General features: G+C 46.4%; 1 protein-coding gene and 1 pseudogene across 3 annotated transcripts in view; one reads left to right on the top strand and one right to left on the bottom strand.

Annotated features, from left to right (window-relative positions):
* Positions 1-23,430, top strand: part of DSCAM (DS cell adhesion molecule) — a gene marked incomplete at both ends in the record, with an annotated part of 752,893 nt that overhangs the window by 77,448 nt on the left and 652,015 nt on the right. The gene's annotated exons all lie outside the window — the stretch shown is intronic.
* On the bottom strand, positions 11,954-12,588 carry LOC309822532 (THAP domain-containing protein 6-like; annotated as a pseudogene). Its single transcript has one exon. The product of its transcript is annotated as a THAP domain-containing protein 6-like (transcript).

The following is a 23,430-nucleotide window of genomic DNA, read 5'->3' as shown; positions in this document are numbered from 1 at the left end:
TTTCTGGGGCGGGGTGTGGTGGTGAGGTAGCTGAGAGGCGTGAGCTTTTGAGCCTCATAGCAGCTAGGAGATGGGTGCCCCAGCTTGGAAAAGGAGCCCAGTGCTGGGGCATCACAGCTTCTACTATGCCAGTAATCCGGTGAGGTTGTGGAATTTGTTATAGGTCCTGATACGTGATGAGTGGCAACCGCTTTGCTTGACCAGAGACACCCACAGATGGCACCATGCTGCCCAGCACATCAGATGCTCGCCATTCTTCCAGCTCTCTGCGGCTGGGGAGGGGAGTCACATGATCCAGGGAGATGCAGGGAATTTGGCTGGAGAGGCCATCGGAGAGGGGCAGGGCTCCTGCTGAGGGAGGACTGAGGCAGTTCCTGTAACTGACTGAGCTCCATACAGAACCGGGACCAGCTGATGGTACAGGATGCAGGTCTGAAATACCTTTAACTGAGAGGAAAGAGATAGGTGATGACCACTGAATTGCTTTCTGCATCCATTACTCACAAAACGTTTAATAACAAAAATGAAGAATGGAATTTGTGTTGACACAACAGGACGGAGTAGCGATCCTTATTAACGAAAATTCGGTATCAGTTCCTATACATCTTATTTTGTGGTTACCAGCACGTGTAGCAAAAATGAATATTTTTCATGGCCTCTTTTCCATTAACACGGTTACATTTTATGAAATGATAAAGAATGTTCACATCAAGATGACATCATGAACTCCAGTCTCCAATTTTTTTCTCTCCATTGTATGCAACATATTCATTTTCCCTGGAAATAAAACACGCATGTAAAGTTAAATTACCTGGCTATTTTAGGTTGCATTCTCTGGTGTACCTACTTGGAATGCCTTTCCAAATCAAAAACAGTTTTTGAGGCAGAAACAGTAGCATCACAAATCAAACAAATTGTTTTCAGAGTTTTACCCAGAGCCACTGAGAATAAAAATGTGCTATTCAGGGTTCTCCGTGATACCTTCATACTGTCTTTGCTTGTGCTTGATTTACTTAGAGGCGCAGTTTAGATGGGAATGAACGAGGCACTGAGGGACAGAGATAGCAAACTGAGCAAGTTCTGGTGTAGCTTCCGTCAACCGTGGATAGAGGTGCGCCTGGCAGAAAGGGGGTCAAGGAGGTACCCTCTCTCACCTAGCATTGATGCCGAGAGGTAACTTGTTCACGGTCCCAGGGAGCAGCAGGGTACACGTCTTCAAGGAGTTCTGCTTTCAGAACTCCAGCTTTCAGAAAAGCTGCAAAAGGCACTCTGTTCTTTGAGATGACCTCACTTCTTTCCATTCCCGGTACTAGCCCCCCCCCCATCTCAGTTCATAACGGCGTCCTGACAGCAGCTGAGCGAGCAGTGAGGTCCTTGAAGGACACACAGTCCAGCACCTGCTCAAAGGGCGCCTGGAAAAAAGAGCCACGTGCTTCTCGTGCTGATGAAAGCTCCTTTCCTGATGCAGCCCCTCTGTCCCTTCTGTACTCCGCACACCTCGCCAGCCGTTTCCTACTACATCCGTCCTAAGTGTGTCTATCCGCTGACCCGCCCACCCTGTTTAGCCAGGAGACTGCCGCCCTGAGCCCGGGAGTGACACCCACGCCCATCCCCATGCAGCCTTATGTTTATTCCATTCCCTTCCCTTCGAAGGCTGCTTTTTAAATTTTTTTTTCCTAAATCCTTCTAGGGGTTTCCGCAAGAAAAGACTGCCCAGGTCCTCGTATGCTCCTCAACTTGGCAACTTTTTACCTCTTCTTTTATTTTTTACACTGAAATTATGCCCCCAACATGTTTATCATGCTTTCCCTGCTTCTTAGTAACTGTGAAAAAGGTTTCCTAATTAGGTTGTCCATGTTTCAGGGTTTGAAGCTCTGTGCCTCTTCTCATCAGCTGTGTGGCTTGGGCAGCTTACCTAACCGTTCTGTGCCTCAGTTTTCTCATCTGGAAAGTGGGGTTGATAATGACATCTCCCTCCTGTAGGGCTGCTGTGAGAATTAAGTGAGTTTGTGCTCACAGAAGGTTTAGAGCAGCATGTGGCCAGCTGCAGGTGCTGAGTGTTAGCTATTATTTCTTCTCCTGCAGCCCCAACTGTGCTGAGAAGATGCAGAGGGCTTCCAGCCCTGAACTGGCTACACCAGTGACTGAGAATATCTCGCTATGATTTCATGGAGAAAACTCACATAACGAGTTCTTGTGGGCAAATTTTGAAGTTGGTGCAAGACCGTCCCTGTATCCCAGGTCCCAGTCTTGGAAGAGGTACTTATGCATGAATTATGGGTCTCCTAGGGCTGGAGCTGTGAGTCCCACCATGCTGCCTTGACACTGTGACCCTAACCTGCCAATAGAGGAAAGAGATGGTGAAAAGGGATGGGAAACTAATGCTAACTTTGGTTTTTATATTTCAATAAATATGAGGAGAAACTGAAAAACTGGAGGGAAGTGGTTTGTTTTGCTGATAACAAAGACCAGTTATGTAACAATTCATTGTTATTTCTAGGAAGGTAACAGGTATAATTTAGAGGGTGTTTCTTGGTTTGACTTGCGAAAGAGCTCAGGGTTCTGTGCGGCTAAACACAAGATGCCCGGACAAAGCTGCAAGACCACCTCTCCAGGGGTGAGTGAAGGGGGCCGGCCTAGGATTCGGGGCCTCTGTCGGGTTCTCACTGCGTGACGTCGGGCGCTGCTTACACTCAGCCTCTGTGCTCCGGGAGCACAGGACTCGCTTTCTTCTACCCCACGGAGGCAGCGCAATGGGCCAGTTTTCATAGCTGAGGTCCCCTGTGAGGCTCTGGCCAGGGTGCTCACATTTCCCCAAAGAAAAATGGAGTTTGAGCAGTTAAGATGCCACAGCATCTTTTAGAAGGTTCCACTCCAAAAGTTCAAACCATTCAGAATATTTATGGGGGAGCAAGTAGTTTGTCACAGGGATGTAAATGTCACTGTTTGTTCTGGAATGTTGCAGGTCAGGGGAGGGCATCTGGCTCTGCTCATGGCCACTCAGAGCCTTAGAGGAGATCGAAGTGGGCAGGGGCAGGACCCCCGAGCTTCTAAGGTGGAGACTCCAGTGAATTCATGTGAGCAAATATCCCCCAACCACCCTCTAGAGATAGGTCTACTTTTGCAGCCCCAAACACTTCAGCTTGACATTGAAGGAGATCTTTAACTGCCATGTTTAATGTCAGTCCCTCCGATAATGTCCCCTTTCAGATAATTTCAGCTGTATCCCACATAGACCTCCACCTCCCTTTCCAAAGAAAAAGCAGTTTTTCTCATTCTCCGTAAGCTCCTCTATACCTCCAGGTCATGCCCACGGTTCAACGCTCAACTTCAGTTCCTGGTAACTGCTGGCTTCACTCTGATTACAATCAACACGTTCCTTGGGAAGCCTGTTTTTACCTTGAAACACTTCCAGATCTGGTGAGCAAAGTGCATCAGTGCTTCTAGCAGCAGATGGATTTCTAAATTTACCAGGAAAAGACCTTCGTGTGATGTTGGATGAACCTTGTAAACACCTGGAAATGGAAATTGTGTTTGATGAGAATAAACTCAGGTCGGGTTCATTCATTAAGCCCAAAATGCTGGCTGGTCACTTGTCTTGTCCTTACTGGTTATGCCCTGTAGGAATTGCTGGGAGAGATAGAGAATAATCGTTTCTGTTGGTGGAAGACGAGATGGATGCAGTTGTGGCAAGCAGTAGATCAGACGATGCCCATAAAATCACTTGGACGTTTGGATAAAAATACAGGGAAAATGTATGTTACGATGCTGTGCTCAGAATGATCGCATTGCAGTCCACACAGGGGGTGTCACTGTAAAGTAATGGGGCAGATGGGTGGGTCCCCTTCAGTGGCCCCGAGCTGTAATCTGGGTGCAGGGTGGCCCGGGGGGACCTTGTTTTCTTTAGTGAAGTCGCAGCCTATGTGTTAAAAGCCTGGATGAATTTCTAGAGTCACTTTTACATTGCTTGGCATTATCAGTCAACATTGGAGTGTCTTATGAGTACTTTTCCACTTAATCACACTGTTTAGTATTCTCAAATTTTTTTCTTTTTGTCCCTGTCACCAAACCTCTACATATGTAGACACACACACACACACACACACACACACACACACACACACACACACAGACACACGGAGAGAGAGAAGGAGAGAGGGAGAGGGGGAAGGGGAGGGGAAGGGAGAGAGTGGCGAGCGAGATACCAAGGTTCATGATTGGCAAGCTAACACTATCCAGTGACTGTGGGTTCTACCACTCAGAAGATCCCAAGTGTCCCACGGGGCTGCCATCAGCAGAACTGGCAGTTCCTCCTGCCAATTAGCTGTGATGCTCGGGACCAAGGCTGAAATTAATACCAAGTGATCATTTGCATCTGAAATTCAGTCGGGAGCCGTTGTGAGATTTCCAATCCTGAGGTCACCGTTGTGAATATCAGCTGGGCCGGTACTTTAAAGGACTGTTTATTTTCCCAAACGTAAATAGGGTGCATGTTCTTCTCTGCATTTTCCTCCTATCCTAGCTGCGGAAGTTTGTTTATATACGTCATCCTAAAGGTCAGCCTTCTCAGGCTGAAAAAGAAAGCAGGCATCAGGTGAAGCAGATCAGCCCTGTGCAGGGGGTGTCATACGTGCGGTGGGCAGGGGCAGGCAGCGCTGGTCATCCCGGCCCAGCAGCTGCTTGTTCTCCAGAACCTGCTTTGTGCTTGGCTGTGCGCTTGGCTCAGAGGGATTTGGACCCCGAGTTACCGACAGGATTGTCAGCGCCCTCGTTTTTGCCCTATTCTAGTCACATGTCCGATACTGTCCCCTGCATAGCAGCCTGGGTAGTTATTGTATGAGATACACCTACAGGCTGAAGACAGCTGCAGTTACTTAACTTGTGCTCATAGAAACAGGAGGGTACGTTGCTTTCCTCAGAGTAAAATTCTTTAGAATTGTATCTTTTATTTTTCTGAACTCACCCCCCGCCACCAAGCTGCTTACATGTTTTTTAGTTGACAGTGAGATACTTTGTGAGTTATTTTCCTTTCTCTTTGCTCGCCCTGCCCCTCAGTCTTGCATAGCTCCAGTTGACTGTCTTTGCTTTTAAAACAGAGAGTGAAAGAATGAAGAGAGCTTTATTGCTACTGTTATTTTAAAAAATTAGTGATGGTGATCAAAACTTGGAAATTGTCATTTCAGGAAGGTTTTCAAGGCTGTGTTTCTCTCCATTTGGTACGTCACCGGCAATAATTTTTCTTGTGGTAACAATCATGTGGGAAAAGAATTTGAAATGACCTACTTTGTACACGGTATCAAGCCTCAGTGTTCATATCGAGTATTGTTACATAGTCTCTCAATGTTTGACTTTATTATGTGTCACCTTCCATTAGGTTTAATGTCATATATCATATTCCGTTCTGATATATATCCATATATACCCAATACATATACAATCAGAAGGATGTGTTTTTATATATAGGGGAAATGGGGAGAATTTCACCTACTTTGCAAATTGGTCCTAACAGTTCATTATTTTTAATAAGTAGCAATCTTACCAGTAGCACTTTCTCACTGTAGATTTAATTAGTCTATTTTTCCCCTCCCTTTCACTAGTTGACAGAGCTGAGAGGAGGGAAACGGCGGCAATTTGAAACCTTGTTAGAAATTTATGGAGTGCTAAAATGTTTCATTCCCAGAGGCTGGCTTGCCAGCTGTCACCGGAATGCACTTGCTGTCTGCCTCCCGGCCGGTCTAGGCAGGCAGGGTGGAGGTGGGCTGCACATGTGTGCACGGCGTTGCCTAAATCATGCTCTCTGTAATTAGCCCAGGGTGGAGGGAAGCTAATTATTTTCCCCACAATTGATCAGTCAGTAATTCCCCACTATTGGTGTGTAAGATGCACAATAAAGGGGCATCCAGAGATCAAGACCTTTCACTGGCTTTAATAAACACACTGGCAGCGCAGTGCGAGGGGTCATCTTTGGTCGTGGACACCAAATGACCACCCATCTTATTGGTGGCCTCCAGCAAATACTTAACCTATTTCTAATAAGATGACCCTGAACTAATTTCTTCTGGAGAAAATCCCTTCCTGAACATTTTACAAGATGTCAAAGACGGTCTTGTGAGGGGGCCATACCCTACCTGCAATGACTGGATTACCCTCGCCCAAATTCTTTACCCCACCGCTGTCCAAAGCCTCACAATTCTTTCTCAGGGGACACTCTTTGAGTTGTTGTTCTTAACTGGAGATGTCACTTGTGGCCACAGACACCCTGGAGAATAAACAATTCATAATAAAGGTGTGGATGGCTCACACAGAGCTCTGGGCTTGGGGGGAGGGTTACACTTGACGGCAGACAGGTGGAGACCACACAGGAAGACCAGCAGGGCTGACCAGGGCCCAGAGGGGCCTGGCAACTCCTTAGAAGTTTGCCTCCAGTCTGGCCTTGCTCTGTGCAGGGTGGAGCCCGGGGGGTCCGAGGGGCAGCATCCTCTCCTGGTGCCAGAACGCCTCACTGGGAGAGGGGCAGGTGCCTGGCCATCTTTGCTTTAATATCCATGCACCCAGAGATGGCAACAACACTGATTAGGAAATGATGCTCTAAGCCCCCTCCCCCCGGCCCCAAACTAACAGTTAGTGTGAAATACTTCCGGTGGCACAGAACCCTGTGACAAGTTCTTTTCTTTGTTTTTTTTTAAATCTTACTTTCAATGTACCAGAGCACTGTCTAATTAGGAGCTCTATTATCTGCACTCATTTGCTAGGGCTGTTGTAACAAGTGCCACAAGCTGGGGGACTTAACAGTAGACTTTCACGGTGCTGGCTTCCTTAGAGGCCTGTGGGAGAAGACGGAGTTCCATGCCTCCTGACTCGCAGACGGCCGTCTTCCTGTTCACATGGCCTCCCCCTGTCTGTGCCCAGGTTTCCCCCTTTTCATAAGGACAGAGTCAGATCGGATTAGAGCCCACTCACAATGACCTCATTTTACCTTGATGACTTCTGTAAAACCCTATCTTTAAATGAGGTCACATTCTGAGCTAATGGGGGTTATGATTTCAATACTTGTATTTTGAAGGGACACAGTTCAGTCTACATACTCTCCATTCATTTATCCAAACACTATATGTCAAACGGCCATCAAGGGGCTTCCCTGGTGGCGCAGTGGTTAAGAATCCGCCTGCCAGTGCAGGGGATATGGGTTCGAGCCCTGGTCTGGGAGGATCCCACATGCCGTGGAGCAGCTAAGCCAGTGCGCCACAACTCCTGAGCCTGTGCTCTAGAGCCCACGTGCCACAACTACTGAGCCTGCGAGCCACAACTGCTGAAGGCTGTGAACCTGGAGCCCACGCTCCACAAGAGGAGCCACCGCAATGAGAAGCCCGCGCACAGCAACAAAGGGTAGTCCCCACTCGCCGCAACTAGAGAAAGCCCGTGCACAGCAACAAAGACCCAACGCAGCCAAAAATAAAAAATAATTAATTAATTTTAAAAAAATCACTTAAAAAAAAACCAAAACGTCCCTCAAGGACAAGGCCCTGTGAGGTTCAAAACTTTTGAAGATACAGCTCCTGGCCTATGAGTCCACAGCGCCCTCTGTGGGTCATGGCACATGTGGGTGCCCGTGTAGGCCCTCAAAATGCCCATGTCCTAATCCTGGAACCAGTGATGATGCTACCTTACATGACAGTCAGGACTTTGCAGATGGGATTGAGTTAAGAGCTTGAGTGGGGAGGTTATCTAGGCAAGCCCAGTGTAGTCACGGGGGTCCTTACAAGAGGAGAGCAGGAGGGCAGGGGACGGAAGGAGAGAGAGACAGAGTGAGGAGATGGAAGGAGGGGCCACAAGCCAAGGACTGCAGGCAAAGACAAGGAAGCGATCCTCCTCTGCAGCCTTAGGAAGGACCGTCTCTGCCCACCCATGTGGTCTTCTAACCTCTAGGACGGTGAGATAATAAATCTGTTATTTAAAGCCACGAAGTATGTGGTGATTTGTTACAGCGGCAAATAGGAAAATAATGCCAGTACCAAGCTGGTGGGCTTGGAGCATGCCGGAGCTGTACTTGGGTTTAGCAAAGTCGCATGGAGTAATGGATGATAAAGCCCACTACCTGGAAAGAGCACAGACAAAGCCTAAGACTTGATTTGGAGTCACTCACTAACAATTTCCAGCCCCCATCCAGGTTCCACTCAGTTCAGATACCAGACCAGCTTGTTCCACAGGAGTTGGCAGGTTACAGATGGGATGGAGGCATTGAAGCTAGGAAGGTAGACATTCAGCAGTGATTCCTGCATCGTAGCAGGGAAAGGGGAGGAGCTGAGTACCAAGCTGTGGTCCAGGAATCTCAAGACTGTAAATAAGTCCTTCCATCCAGCCCAAAGCTCCACGGTCTATCTGCCTATCTGTCTTTCTGTCTCTCTCTCTCTGCACACACACTCACTGGGGTTGTGAGATTGAGTTGGCGCCCAGCAAGGTGTCTTGGGGAACCCTGTTCTACTTAAGCCAGAGCACCAGCTGGGAGGATGAAGGGGTGGATAGGAAGGTCAGTTTGGGGGTCGGGCACAGCAGGTGGAGATGCAGGAGGGCTGGGTGCTGTCATGGGTACAGTTGGTGTGCTGTTCCCCAGAGACCCTGTCTCATGGAGCTCCAGGAACAGAGGACAGCCATGCAAGACATTGGCCAGTGGGGACGGAGGGGGTCACAGAGAATCTGTGCAGCAGAATTGCCACAGCTGCAGTGATTTTTCTGGCTCTTGCCTGCCTGACTATGGCAAAACAGTGACGCTGCTGATTGGCTTTGAGTGTCTGTAAGTGGCAACTTTTAACTCTGAATGGCCTGCAGCTGAGGCCTCTATGGTCCGGTTGAAAGAGCATTGTCTCTGGGGCAGGGCTGGCTGGGAAGCAAATCCGAACTCTGCTCTATATGATGCATGGATTTTTGTGCAGGTCACAGTGCCTCTCTCAGCCTCAGTTTCCTTATCTTAAAAAATGGGAATAATCTTGTAATACTTGGAGCAGGATTGAGGCAAGGACCAGTGGAATCAATGGGTGTGAAAGGATCAGATGCAGTGCCTGATTCTAAGTGGGGATCGGAGAGGTGAATTCTGCCTCTCACCACCTCCCTCCTTTGAGGTGTGGAGGGCGACGGCTGGACTTCGATGCTGAGACAGAGGGGTGGGGGAAGGTGGTGCTGAAAGCATAGGCACCACCTCGTGCTGTGCGTTGACCGCCACCAGGGAGCATCTCAGGGATGGGGAAGTGGTTGTAGGCAAACTTCGACTACTCGTATTTGTGTCGGACTTAGCTGGTTCTCCTGCTTGTATAGCAAGGGCTGTGGGGTCCACCAGGCCAACAGCCAGGGCAGCAGTCTGAGAACTGGACCAGATCTGTGCCGAAGGCAGCACCGAAGGGTCTTAGCAGCACAAGTCCCTGTTGACGTGAGTATTAATCTTTAAGAACGTTCCCTGGAGTCCCCCAACTAGAAGAGGAAGAGGCTGAGACAGGTGAGCCAGCTTTTCTCAGTATTATGGGTATTTATCAGTGATTGGAAGGGCGTAGGGGAGACACACACACACTTTCGAGGTTGTTCAGCTGGTTATTTTCATCAGGCTTCAAAAAGATGTCAACCAACAGAGAGAGACTCCAAAGTGCCGTGAGGCACCCAGAGTAGAGTTGGCTGCAAGGCTGCTATGATGTTGGAAGAATTAGGGGATGGTGAGGGGTCTTGATTGTTGGGGTTTTGGGGAGTGGTAGGAGGTGAGATGGAACACTCCGGATGGAATTAGAATAAGAAACAGTTTGAAAGGCTGAGGGGTGTGGAACCTGGGATCCCCCTGGGCGATTAGTTCTTGTTCCAGAAGGACTCAACACCCGGAGGTGGGATGGGGCAAAGACAGAGATCTGGGCTGGGAAGGAGCTGTTGTGATTTCTTCCTCCCACATGGTCCTACCCCCCCAGTCCACACCCCAGTACTCCTGTCAGGCAGCCCTGTGTAGCCTAGACCCCTCTGCTCTGAGGATCGTCACAAGTGCATTGGGGTACTTTGGGAGTAATTTATTAACTAGGATGCATGTTTGGGTGCGGGCCAGACGAAGAGCTACAGATCAGATGTCTGCCTTAACACCACCTGCTAGAGTAGGAGTGTGTCTTGACCAGGCCTTCTGAAGAAGCCTGTTTCTCCTGAATTTCTGCCAGGCATGTCTTGGCTGGAAGAAAGACAAGCCCACTTGGGATGTAAAGTCTCCCTTAGGAGCTGGGTTAGCACCTTGCTCTCCCAAGGTGTCCAGGGCGGCTCTCCTGGTCCTCAGGCAAGCAGGCAGCTGACTGCAAAGCCACAGTGGGCCCCGGAGAAGGATAGGTGTTAGCAAAGGGATTCATTCACTTTTATGCCAGAAGTGACTGCACCTCCTCCCATCTGTATCTCAGTTTCAGTTTCTTATTTTGTGATCTTTCTTTCTTCTCCGGGTTCTTTTTCTGTGTTTCCCAGAATATATATACATATTAATTTCCTAGGCTGCTATGACAAAGTACCACAAGCTGAGTGCCTTAAAACAAAAGATATTGGTAGTTCCAGAGTTCTGGTGGCCAGTAGTCTGAAATTGAGGCGTTGGCAGGGTTAGTTCCTTCTGGCTGCTCTGAGGGGCGTCTCAATCCCAGCCCTCAATCCCAGCTCCTGGTGGCTGCCAGCAGCCCTCGGTTTATGGCGGCATCACTCCATTCTCTGCCTCTGTCATCACATGATATTCTCCTGGTGTGTCTGTCTCTGCATCTCTGGAACGTTGGTTATGTCTGTTTCCAAATAAGTTCACATTCACAGGTACTGGGGATTAGACCTTGAACTTACCTTTTTGGGAGACACATTTCTGCTCATGACACTATACGTACAGAGTCCTGCACATAAAACAATGTCAGGCACATAGGGAGGGTTCAGCCATGCCTTGGTGAACAGATCAACGAAAACCAGGCGTTAGAAGGCAAAGGAAGAGAACATTGCAGATCATTCTCAAACCACCCATTTAAAGGGCTTCTGTGGGGATGGCTGGGTTGGCTGGGCCTCTACTTGTGTTTCTTAGCTCCCAGGGGGCTAGCCTAGCTTGCCCACGTGGTGGTCATCCCATGTCTCCAGCAAATTCCAGTGCACAGGCAGTTTTCAGGCCTTTGCTTGCATCATGTTTGTAAATATCCCATTGCTTAAAGCAAGTCACATGGCCAAGCCCAGATTCAAGGACTTGAGAAGAAGACACTTCTTCATGCGAGGAGCTGCAGCCGCATTGCAAAGGCCAAGTACAGAGGGGTGGGAAAGTTTACTGCAACCATTTTTTGCGGGTAATCAACCATAGATTTTGATCGACATGATCTCTTGTATATGCAGTATAGTAAAATATGTATATATTGCCACTTGGTTGATAACTTTCTTCACAGAGCTGTAGAATATTCTAGAAATTAATTGCACAGGCTTGCAAGCTACATGGCCTGGATTGCAGTTCTGGCTCCAAGACATACAAACTGTATGACCTTTGACCGACCTTTCTGTGCCTTAATTTCCTTGTGTATAAAATGGGGATAAAAATACCTCCTTCCTAGGGATGTGGGTGGTAAGGATTAAGTGAGTTAAAATATGAAAGTGTTTAGTACGTACTTAGCATGTGGCAACCGCTAAATAAATGCTATATGTTTTGTTTTGTTTTGTTTTGCGGTACGCGGGCCTCTCACTGTTGTGGCCTCTCCCGCTGCGGAGCACAGGCTCCGGACGCGCAGGCTCAGCGGCCATGGCTCACGGGCCCAGCCGCTCCGCGGCATGTGGGATCCTCCCGAACCGGGGCACGAACCCGCGTCCCCTGCGTCGGCAGGCGGACGCTCAACCACTGTGCCACCAGGGAAGCCCTGACGGATATTATTTAATGATGGTGATCATTTTCTGGAAAGCTGTACCAATATCAATTTTAGGTAGAACATAACGTGAAATTATTTCATGAAATATAGTTCATACTCTCCTGACATCACTCCCGACAGAAAACTTCCAGTCTGTTTGCTGTTTCTTGGCAGATGAGACATTCATCCTTTAATTCCCTGATTGTCTTCCTCAGTGATTTTTGGAAACGTTTTTCTCCGTCTAAAACATTCCGCAGACTTTTCTTGGTATCCCCTAGCTCGCTGATCATTTGATCTAATTTATGCTTAAGTTTCTTTGGACTGTCCATTACACTGTAGCTATGCTCAAAAATGACCTGGGACTGGAATTCCTCCATACACGAGGAAGCACCAACAAGGTGGTGGCTGTGGTTTGTGACTGGAAGGGCTTGAGGGTGAAGTTTTTCCTACAGTGAAGCTTTTCTCTTTTCCCCTATAAGTGAGATGGGGAATTAGAAGGTATGACTCCAGGTTTCAGTTTAATATTTGGAGCGCTTCTGTCAAAATCTTTCTTAAAGTGCCTTGAACACAACACATCTCCTTTTTTAGGCTCCCAGATCAGGTCTTTTCTTGCTAATACCCATTTTCTTTTGACGTTTTCATCTGTGGGGAATATGCGAAATGTCAGTCCTTTTAACCTGGAATTTGGTAAACAGCGAGAAGCACATCCAATGGCCAAGCAAGATTTCACCATGGTTTTAGCGACTCATACCAGAACGTTAGCGGCGAAGGCAGCGACTAACGCTCACGACAGAGATTGCGCCTCCCCTCGCTTCCATCCCATCAGCCCTCTTGGTTTGCTGTTGAACTCACCTGTCTGCTAATGTGTGCATGGTGTGTGTGTGTGTGTGTGTGTGTGTGTGTGTGTGTGTGTGTGTGTGTGTGTGTGTGTGTGTGTGTGTGTGTGTGTGTGTGTGTGTGTGTGTGTGTGTGTGTGTGTGTGTGTGTTGTACGTGGTGTTGCAACAGGGAGGACAGGATAGTGGCAGGGTCAGCAGAACGATGGAGCCTGGGTCCAAGGTGTCTGGGGAAGGTGACTGGGAAGATGTCGGTGCCTCCACCTGGGCCCGGCATGGGAGGAGGTGGCTTGATGATGAGAAAGACTCGGCCACTCTTCCTTCCCATCTCTGTCACTGCCATGGTCATTGATTCACTGCCCCCAGGAACGAAAAGAAATGCCAAACAGTCACACAACCCCTTTCACTTTGCAGATGGAAATTTGAAAATGCAGTGAGGCTTAGTGGCAAATTCCAGGTCACAAAGCTCGCAAGTGCAGAACCGTGCATGTGAAGGCTGCAGACTTTTGGCTCTGCTGCAGTGGTAGTGCAGGTTCTTGTTTGTCTTAATTCATTCTACAAAGCATTGTTTTTTAAACATTTTACTTCTTGACTCTTCAGTTGCCCTTTGTATGCATATCAGGTGTGTGTTCCCATTAGGCTGATCTATAGCATAATTTCTACACTAGAAAAGGGAGTTAAATAGAGCACTGAGATGACTGTACTCATCTTAAGGTTATTTAAAAGCAATTACTACCATTAGTTGGAAGTGCTACCTCAGGCTACTGATAGTAATGTGCACCTAACAATCCAATTAGTTTGTAAATGGATTCGTTTATATCTTGACCAATGCATTTGCTTTCAATTCAGTATTATATAGATCTAAAGAGCGTCACTTGTATCTGTTTATACTTTGTATAATGTGTTGCTTCATCTTTAAGTAGAGGATTTACTCATTCCCTTCCCCCATGAAATGTTACTTCATTTATATTTTTGCTTGCTAAACTATGATTCATGTCTTTTTAAGTTCCATAATCCTTATTAAATCATTTTAACTCTTTCTGTAGTTTTCAGGATTTCTATCTGGTTTATATTCAGTATCCTTTGAGGTACAATCAAAGGTGATACTGTAACATCAGATCACATGCCAGCCCAGCCCTGTCTAAAAGCAACTTTCTGTGATGATGGAAATGTTCTAGAACATTAGGCCACTTAGCGGCTCGTAGCCACTAGGCAGATGTGAACCCAAGCACTTGAAATGTGGTTAGAGTGACTAAGGAGTGGAATTACTAATTTTATTTAACTTTCATGGATTTGAATTTAATAGTCACATGCAGCTGTTGGCTGCCATATGGGATGGCACGGTTCTGGAGAACAAAGGACTGTAGATAAGCTATGGAAGGTTTTGACCCCTCCAAGGCTCTTTGTCACCCAGAGATAGAGGTCTTAGTGTCACCACACTGAACTCACCTGGTACAACCAGATTTTCCCTGGAGAAGGTCATTTTCTGGTATCTGAGAGGTCAAGGGAAACCTCCTGATACATGAAATTGGATGGGTTCTTGTAGATACTCTCCCCAAATATATAAGTGATTAAGTAAAACAGTTTGTTCATCAAGCACCTGCCATGTAGCAGGAACACGGACAGGCTGGCTTCCCAAAGGCCTGGTGTCCAGGAGAAGGAAGCAAAATGCACGTTTACCTGAGCTTCGCACACAGTGGAGGCCCAGGGGCTGATTGTGTCTACTCAGGTGTGGTGTACCTGACGAGATACTTTGGACCATAGTTTATCCCGTTGTTTGACATCCATTACCTCATTCATTCAGTCAACAGATGTTTATTGAGTGTCTAGTATATAATATTTGCTGGGGATAACTAGTAAGCACAACAAACTCATTCCTTCCTCCATTTACTTATTTGCTTATCTATCAATCTATCTACTACCTACCTACCTGTCTATCTCTCTATCTGTCTATCCATCTGTCTATCATCTAATTTGTTTATTTCCTTGAGCTTTATTCACAGGGCTACCGTTGAACATTTGCATTCTTATCCAGTGTTATAACAATGTTTTAAAGATAACTGCACGTTTTCTCACATATTGTCTCAAATCTTCTCGGTGTTCATGCCAAAGTGTCAGATGTCAATGGAGCCAAAGGTAATTTTCCTGAGGAAGAGCATTTAGCGGAGTCTCTGCCTCGTGACGCCCTTTTCAGCTGTGGGAGCCCGTGAGGACCCACGTGTATGTGGGCGGTGAGGGCAGCTGCTCTCAGGCAGGAGGGAGAGCTGAACCGTCTTTTGAGAAAAGGAGGGGCGCAGCAGAAAGGAAACACCCACTCTTAACAGAGGCTTTGGGAATTCATTCTCCTCTCTTGATGCAAACCCCCATGCTACTAAGTCAAATTCCGTGGTTTGTGTAATGCATTAAAAGATTTCTTTTTTCATCATTGCCACGTACAAAGTGCTGTCGGCGGATACAAAATCAGAGATGACCGTCACCTGCTTCTTCCCTTGGCTGTTACAGCTCAGTCTCTTGGGGTGAGTTTTGCCATCCAGTTGGGCTGTGGGGCAAGAATAAGTAAACTGATTTTGCTGCGCAGTGAGTTTGTAGTACGGCCAAGAAAGCAGAACAGAGCACTGTATCAGTCGTGGGACCGTATTTGAAATCCCGTATTATGAATATTGGATTCCAAAGAGGTGATGTGGTCTGGTGTGCTCTAAATGATTTTTCTTGTCTTTTTACAAATTTTTTTTAATATTAACATATGTCGTGAATTTTTAAATTAATTAATTAATTTATTTATGGCTGTGCCGGGTCTTCGTTTCTGTGCGAGGGCTTTCTCCAGTTGCAGCGAGCGGGGGCCACTCTTCCTTGTGGTGCGCGGGCTTCTCACTATCGCGGCCTCTCTTGTTGCGGAGCACAGGCTCCGGACGCGCAGGCTCAGTAATTGTGGCTCACGGGCCCAGTTGCTCCGCGGCATGTGGGATCTTCCCAGACCAGGGCTCGAACCTGTGTCCCCTGCATTGGCAGGCAGATTCTCAACCACTGTGCCACCAGGGAAGCCCTACAAAGTTTTTACACTAACTAAATGGGTGTGTAGAACCCTTGCCGAAGTTAAGAAACCGAAGGGTGTCCTTGAAAATTCCCGTGTGCTCCTCTCCAATCACACCCCCTCCCCCAGAGGGAACCTCACTCCTGAATTCGATGTTAGTTAATCCTTGCTTTTCTTTGTAGTTGTGTCAACATGTGTTCATAGCCCTAAGTAATATCTTGCTAAGATGTGCATGCTCTTGAACTTTATGTAATTAGAATCACAAAGGAGGTGTTCTTCTGGGACTGGCTTTTTTCTCAACATTATTGCTTTGAGATGTATCCATGATGGTGTGTGTAGTTCGTTCTTCCATCCAACAAATAATTATCTGTGCAATTGCTGTGCCCATTGATTCTAGGTCTGGAGCTAGAGAGCAAACAAAACAGGCGACCCAGTGTCCTAAGGTAGCTTCCTTCTTGTGCATGAACAGGATAAATAGACGGTGTAGCTAGTTAGATGGCAATTGGTGTCAGGGGAAAACTGAAGCAGTGAAGAGTAATTTTAGGGGAGATGTGGAGTTTCAGATGGGGGGCTGAGGAGGGGACATTTGTGTGAAAACCTGGGGATGGTGAGGGAGAGGGTCAGGGAGATGTCAGGGGAAGAACTTCCCAGGCAGAGCAAACAGGAAGTTCCAAAGCCCCACAGCAATGTTGAGTCAGGTGTGTTTCGAGTACTGTAAGGAGGCCTCTGTGGGGAGAAAGCAGGGTGACCAAGGGGGTGCAGATGGAGGAGATGAGGACCGAGAGAGAGTGGGAGGTGTTGGAGCAGAGTGACATTCTGTGACCAGAGTTCTGACCAGATTTCTCTGTCCATCGCGTGGAGCTCGCAGACCAAGCAGGCATTGCAGTCCTGCTAAGGAGAGGTGATACGGATGCGGTGGAAGGGGGTCGTGTTTCGGTTGAGCGTTAGGTTTTCCTGATGAATGGGATTTGCGGTGACAGAGAAAGGACGATTGCTTTCAGGTGCTGCTTGTGGTGATGGGGAAGCCGGAGGGAGGAGAGGTTGGAGGGCAGGTAGGGAAGGACCAGGGCTCACTTAGGGGCCTGTCCGCTCCGCAAAGCAAACCCAACGTCCTAGTGCAGATGGGAGGATGCAGTTGGGCATAGACGTTTGGAGTTCAGATGAGAGGTCTGGGCTAGAACGAGACATTAGGAGATGCCAGCCTAGAGATACCATTAAAAACCTTCAGCATGGGTGATCATCAAGGGAGTGAGTATAAATAGGGAAAAGGTCCCAGACTGAGTGCAGAGACACTTCAACATTCAGGAAACAAGAGGGAAGCCTCAAAGGAATCTGAGTAGGAGCCTCCAGAGGCTTCTGGTCAGAGGGCGACCGGGCATAATCAGTAGCGTCGAACATTCATGTCATGCTGGGGTGACATATGGGCCATGGTGACGTCTATAAGAGCTGTTCTGGTGGCGCGGTGGGGAAAAATCACCTGCTTAGGAGGTGAGAATAGAAGGCTGAGGGGGAAAGCGGAGCTAAGGAAGGATTTGAGATGAGAGGGTAAGATGGGTGCGATAACTTCTCAGCCGTACGCTGTTAGGAATGATCTCGTAGAGAAATGGAATTCAGTGATTTGAAAAAGAAAAATGTCATTCTGTGAAATGCCTACTAATGCCTTTAGCCCATCTGTTATTGGATTGTTTATCTTCTTCCTCTCTCTCTCTTTGTAGTTTATTATATATTCTTCATACTAATTCTTTGTTAGTAACGTGGTTGCAGATGCTGTAAGTTTCTTCCCATTTGTGCTTTATATGTCACCTTTTTGCTGTTTTTCTTGATGAATAGGTGCTCTCAGCTTAATTTGCCAGTTTTGGATTTTGGTGCTCTTGTCTTAAAAAATGTGTTCCTACTACACACTTCCTATTCTTTTTCCAGAATAGTTTGTATTGACTTGCGTTTCATTAAGCCCTTAATTTACCTTGAGTTGATTTTTGTACAGTGAGAGATAGGGATTAAATTTTGTTTACCTCCATATGGTAACAAATAGTCCCAGCGTTATTTCCTGAGTGTCTCTTCTTTTCCTTTCTTCCCTCCTGTGTAGCGCAGGTCTCTTCTGGCCTCTCGTTGGCTCCAGAGACCCACTGGTCCATCCCCGCACCAACAGCCCACTGGTTCAATTACCGTGGTTTATAACTAGTCTTGTTATCGGGTAGAGTGAGTCCTTGCTGTTCTTGGCTATTTGGACTTTTGTGTACATTATGAAGTAAGATATTCGAGTTTCTCTGAAAAGCCTTTTAGAATTTTGATGAGACATTACAACATTGTGCTTAAGAAGACTCTGGCCCTAATATGCTTAGCGTAGAATTCTGGCTATACCTCGTACCCGCTTTGTGTCTCAGTTTCCTCATCTGCAAAACAGGGAGGACAAAGATACTTCCTCATAATGAGAGGAGTAAAGAGTTACTGGCTGTGAGGCCCTCAAACATCCTCTGGTATATGGGAATCGCTGAGTATAAGGTGTCATCATTATTGTTATTTTTTATTGCAATTTCTTGTAAACTGTTGATCAGTTTAGGGAATGTTGACCTCTTTATACCACAAAGACAAATTTTGAGGGATTTAGGGAAAGTTCCTCAGACCCAGGACTTGTGAGAGATCCTAAGACTTTCTTACCACGTAGAAACGTGATATCTGAGTAAGTCTCTGTGGCATGAAATCATTTTACTGATGTAATTATAGATTATAAAGTAAATTTTATCAAATTTTATTTATAATAAATAAATAAAATTTACTTGTTTGTTAGTTTTTAGAATAATTTTTCTGCATGTCAGATTTTACTTTTTTATACAAACCAGATTTTTCCCTTCTGATATGAGCAAATCCTCACTGCATTTTTTGGGGTGATGTGAATTCAACCTCTCCGGTAGGTTAACCCCTCTTATTATGTCAGGGTAGAGAATGAGTAAAAAATAATATACTTTGTGGAGAGAATTCTCTCATTTTCTGGGACTTGTAAGGACCTTATTTGTTCCAGGTGACAAGTTTCAAGTGGGATAAAAGGCCATTATTTGTGAGAAATGGCAGCTCAGATAGAGCAAAGTTGCTGCCAGGAGTTGATGATGCAGAAACAATTTCTTTGGGGCAAGACTGTATTGAATGGGGAATTATTAATGGCATTTAACTGTGTTACGGCTGTATGAACAGTGTCTGTGGGACCGCCCACCACATTCACTTGTGGGATGGGCTGCTCTTTGCAGGTTACTATAAAAAAAAAGCTCTTCAAAAGTGATTGCTTCAGACACTCTGCTTTCAGGCCATAAAGGTCATTAATCAGTAACCCGTTATGCTCCAATCAGAGCAGAATTTTAAACTCAATACAAAAGCCTTCTACAGTGATATTCAGTTAATTTGTTGAGCGGAAGGTACCTTTTGGAAATTGTACTTATGAGTCAAGCAGACACGGGTTCAAACTCTGCTACTTACCGGGTGGGTGATTTGGAGAACATTACTTAACCTCTCCTGCAATTTACTTTCATCTTTAAAACTAAAATGATGGTGATGGTGATGGTGCACATAATGATTTTGGTGATGAAGACAGTGATGACGATGATGGTGATTGTGACGATGAGATCCCCTTTCTCACATGATCGTTGTGAGGTTGAGACCTAATCCACGTAAAGTAACCAGCACAGAGCCTGGCCCGTTAAATTTCAGGTGCCCTTAGCCTCTCTCCCAAACCGACTACTCTTGTTCTGAATTTTCTTTATTTGGGCATAAGTATATCAGTTTTATATTGCTGCCGCATCAAATAATTATAACCTCGGTGACTTAAAACAACACACCTTTATTCTCCTATAGCTTGGAGGTCAGAGGTCTGAAATCAGGTTCACTAGCAGGTGTGTCGAGGGGTGTTCCCTCCAGAGGCTGTAGGAGAGTGTCCATCCCCTTGCCTTCACTTTCTCTAGAGCTGCATTCCTGGGCTCCTAGCGCCTTCTTCCACCTTTGAAGCCCACAGGGTAGCATCCTTTTTCCCTGGTCTCATTGTTTTCCTCTTCTGTATCAAATCTCCCTTTGTGGCTCTCTCGTAAAAACACTTGTGACTGCATTTATGGCCAAACAGATAATCCAGGAAAATCTCACCATCTCAAGATCTTTAATCGCATCTGCAAAGTTCTTGTCACCATATAAGAAAACATTGACTGGTTCCAGGGGTTAAGACCTGCCTATCTTTGGGGGCCATTATTCAGCCTACCACACTAAGAATAAAGTCAGTTCAAAGTGAAAACACTATATAATGGTACCAGTTCATTAAAAAATAAAACCACCATGCTCAGCAAAGTCATATTCCATGTCACGTCCCTCATCAATTAAAAAATGGAGTGATTATACATAACAGAGTGATAAGAAAATCAGTTCACTGGACTGGAGCCTCCTGGGACTCCCTGGGAAGCCACTGGCAGTGCCAAGAGTAGAGGCTAAAGCTACTTGGAAGTCACATACTCTGCATCTTTAGGGGCCAAGATTACCTTGGGCTTCAACCTCGGATACTGTGTGTGGCTTTACCGGTTGTATATAAAGTTGTGAAGGACACCCACTGGAGTTATGCAGTGCACAACTAGTGTGTCTGTAAGGGGTGGACTCTGTGATGCCCACCAGACTATACACTCCAGAAATGTGTGGCCATGTCTGTCTTGTATCCCCACTACCCACCACAGTGCTTGGCATAGAAGAGGCACTTGTATTTGGGGAAACAAAGGAATGAAAAGATGCGTGTTCCATCTGAGAACCACCAAGTAACTCCGCAGCTGTGGTACCCAGAAGCGTAGTCTCTCAGCATTGGCTGCACATTAGAATCATCTGAGAAAGATCTTTAAAAAGAAAGTTCTGGGCCTGGACTCTGTTTACAAAATTCTGATTTATGTGGTGTGGGTGGGGCCGTGGTATTACCACTGTTTTTACAAACATCCCAGGTGACTTTACCGTGCAGCCAAGCAGCTAACGGTTGGTCTAGAGTAGTGGTTCTCAAACTTGTCCATTAGAATCACCTGGAGGGCTTGTTAGAATGCAGGTTTTCTGATTCCCTTGGGGGCTGAGATATCCATTTCTAACAAGCTCCCGCCTCAGGCTCATGCTGCTGCTATCGGGACCGTACTTGGAGAACCACTGCTCTGGAGTATAGTAGGTAAGTCTGTTTAACGTGCGCTGCGGTGAACAGTTGGGGCACCATTCTAGAAGGGTATTTGTGTGTGTACGTGTGTGTGCGTGTGTGTGTTTGTGCACACACAAGAGATATTGAGCGCCCACTCTACACAGTTGAGATATCTAATTTTATTCCTTCTATCCAACAGCCTGCCAAGGTAGCCATGTTTAACCTTCAGTTTTTTAGCTGACAAACTAGAAAACCAGGGAGGTGAATTTTGCTTGTCATGCTTCCTCTTTTCAGTATGTCACAAAGTCACACCCTCCAGAGACTAGAGACATTTTCACTATTCTGTGCTCAGCTTTTTTTCTCCATTTCTGATCACGGCTCCTGTCCTGACCTTGGTGACTGCTGTGAGAGGGCCCGGGGAGATTATCCTAGCCCCCACTTACTCTGTATAAGGGGAACAGCCTCTGTCCTCCTTGCACAGCACACGTCGCTGCTTAGCTAAAATATCTTTTTTTTTTTTTTTTTTTTTGCTGTACGCGGGCCTCTCACTGTTGTGGTCTCTCCCGCTGCGGAGCACAGGCTCCGGACGCGCAGGCTCAACGGCCATGGCTCACGGGTCCAGCCGTTCTGCGGCATGTGGGATCTTCCCGGACCGGGGCACGAACCCATGTCCCCTGCGTCGGCAGGCGGACTCTCAACCACTGCACCACCAGGGAAGCCCAGCTCAAATATCTTGAATCGACTTGAATAGAGACACTGCACGCTGACTGAGACTTGGGAAATGACAGCAATTTGAAATTTGCTGAGCTTAGCATCATTCTGCACTTCTGATATTTTGACTAGGACTTTGTAAGTTACAAGAGACATTTTTCAGGACCATACCACCTATCTCAAAGCCTCTGGGCACAATTTCAAAGGACTCCCTCCTTGCTGGCTGCCCTTCCTGGTTTTCTGAGCCCTCCTCTCATTCCCAGTGTCCCTACCACCCAGAAGTCTATGGTCCCCAGCCTCCCTTGCTTGGGTCAAAAACCTGGGCCCCATCCAGATGTATCCCAAACCTCCCTTTCATCTACTTTATCCAAACTGACATTGTCTGTTCTTGAAACACACAGCAACACTCAGCTAACGCAGAAGATTCTGTGATTAAAGTAGTTTGCACTCGGATGTAAATAAGGCTTGATGCTCCGTGGAAGTCTTAAATTTACAGAGGAGCTTGTAGTGACTCTCGTATATGGGACTATATGTGGTTAGGGGATGCCTGTGGACAGCAAATGCTGTGGACAGTTTCCTGACCTCCTTACCTGGACTGCCTTTAGTTTGATGGGGACTAAACAGAGGGTTTGAGGTTTCTGACCAAATCATCACCCCCTCTGCTCACTTTAGCTTTGCAAGGAGGCTGCAGAGAGCCCTGTCGTACTTGAGCTGGCGTGGCTCAAAGCTAACTGTGAATACTTGAAACTTCACATCTCAAATATGGAAGAGGACCTTCTTCTGAATCTGTTTTTCCCTCCTTACGAGGACTTCACGGGGCATAATTGTAGGCCTTTCAAGCAGTCGCTTTAAAATGTTGTTGGCTACAGGGCTTCCCTCTGCTCACATCCCGTTGTTCCTACAGTCCTCGGGATAGAGGCTGGTAAAAGTTTGCTTATAAAGGTTTGCTGTGGCTCTTGGTTGAAATGTTGGCAGGAAGGAGGCTCACCTGCATCTCTTTCCTGAGGAGAGATTCCACCTGTGACAACGGGCCTGTTGAAAATCATGTCTGAAAACTGTAGACTAAAGTGAAAAAAAGCAACCAAGACTAAACTGCCTGCCAGGTTTAGGAGATTTGCTCTGATGGAGAAAACTGTAACCTACAAATTTGAAGTGATACAGTGACTGTGGGAAATAAAAACTGCACTTTGTCCTCCTTATTTCAGACTGAATTGTGCCCCCACCCACCCACCCACGTTCTTACATAGAAGTTCTAACCCCCAGTATCTCAGAGTGTGACTGGATTTGGAGACGGAGTCTTTAAAGAAATAATTAAGCTAAAATTATGTCATGAGACTGGGCCCTAATCCAATATAATTTGTGTCCTTATAAAAAGAAGAGATTAGGACTCAGGCACACACAGAAGGAAGACCCCATGAGGACACAGGGAGAAGGAGGCCACCTGCAAACACAGGAGAGGGACCTCCAGAAAAAGTCAACCCTGAGCATGTAGGTTATGACAAGGTGTTGAATATAGATCCCTGTGCTATATAGTAGGTCCTTGTTGATTATCTATTGATGTTTCATAAATAGTAGTGTGTATCTGTTAATTCCAAACTTCTAATTTATCTCCCCCAACCCTGCTATCCCCTTTGGTAGTTATAAGTTTTTTTTCTATGTCTGTGAGTCTATTTCTGTTTTGTAAATAAGTTCATTTGTATCATTTTTTTAAGATTCCACATGTAAGTGGTATCATATGATATTTATCTTTCTCTGAATTACTTCACTTAATATGATAACCTCTAGGTCCATCCATGTCCATGCTGCTGCCAATGACATTATTTCGTTCCTTTTTATGGCTGAGTAATATTCCATTGTATATATG

Source organism: Grampus griseus (assembly GCF_964374135.1).
Source record: "Grampus griseus genome assembly, chromosome: 5".
Lineage (NCBI taxonomy): Eukaryota > Metazoa > Chordata > Mammalia > Artiodactyla > Delphinidae > Grampus > Grampus griseus.
Note: the sequence above shows the minus strand (reverse complement) of the source record. Positions and strands in the feature narration are given on the sequence as shown.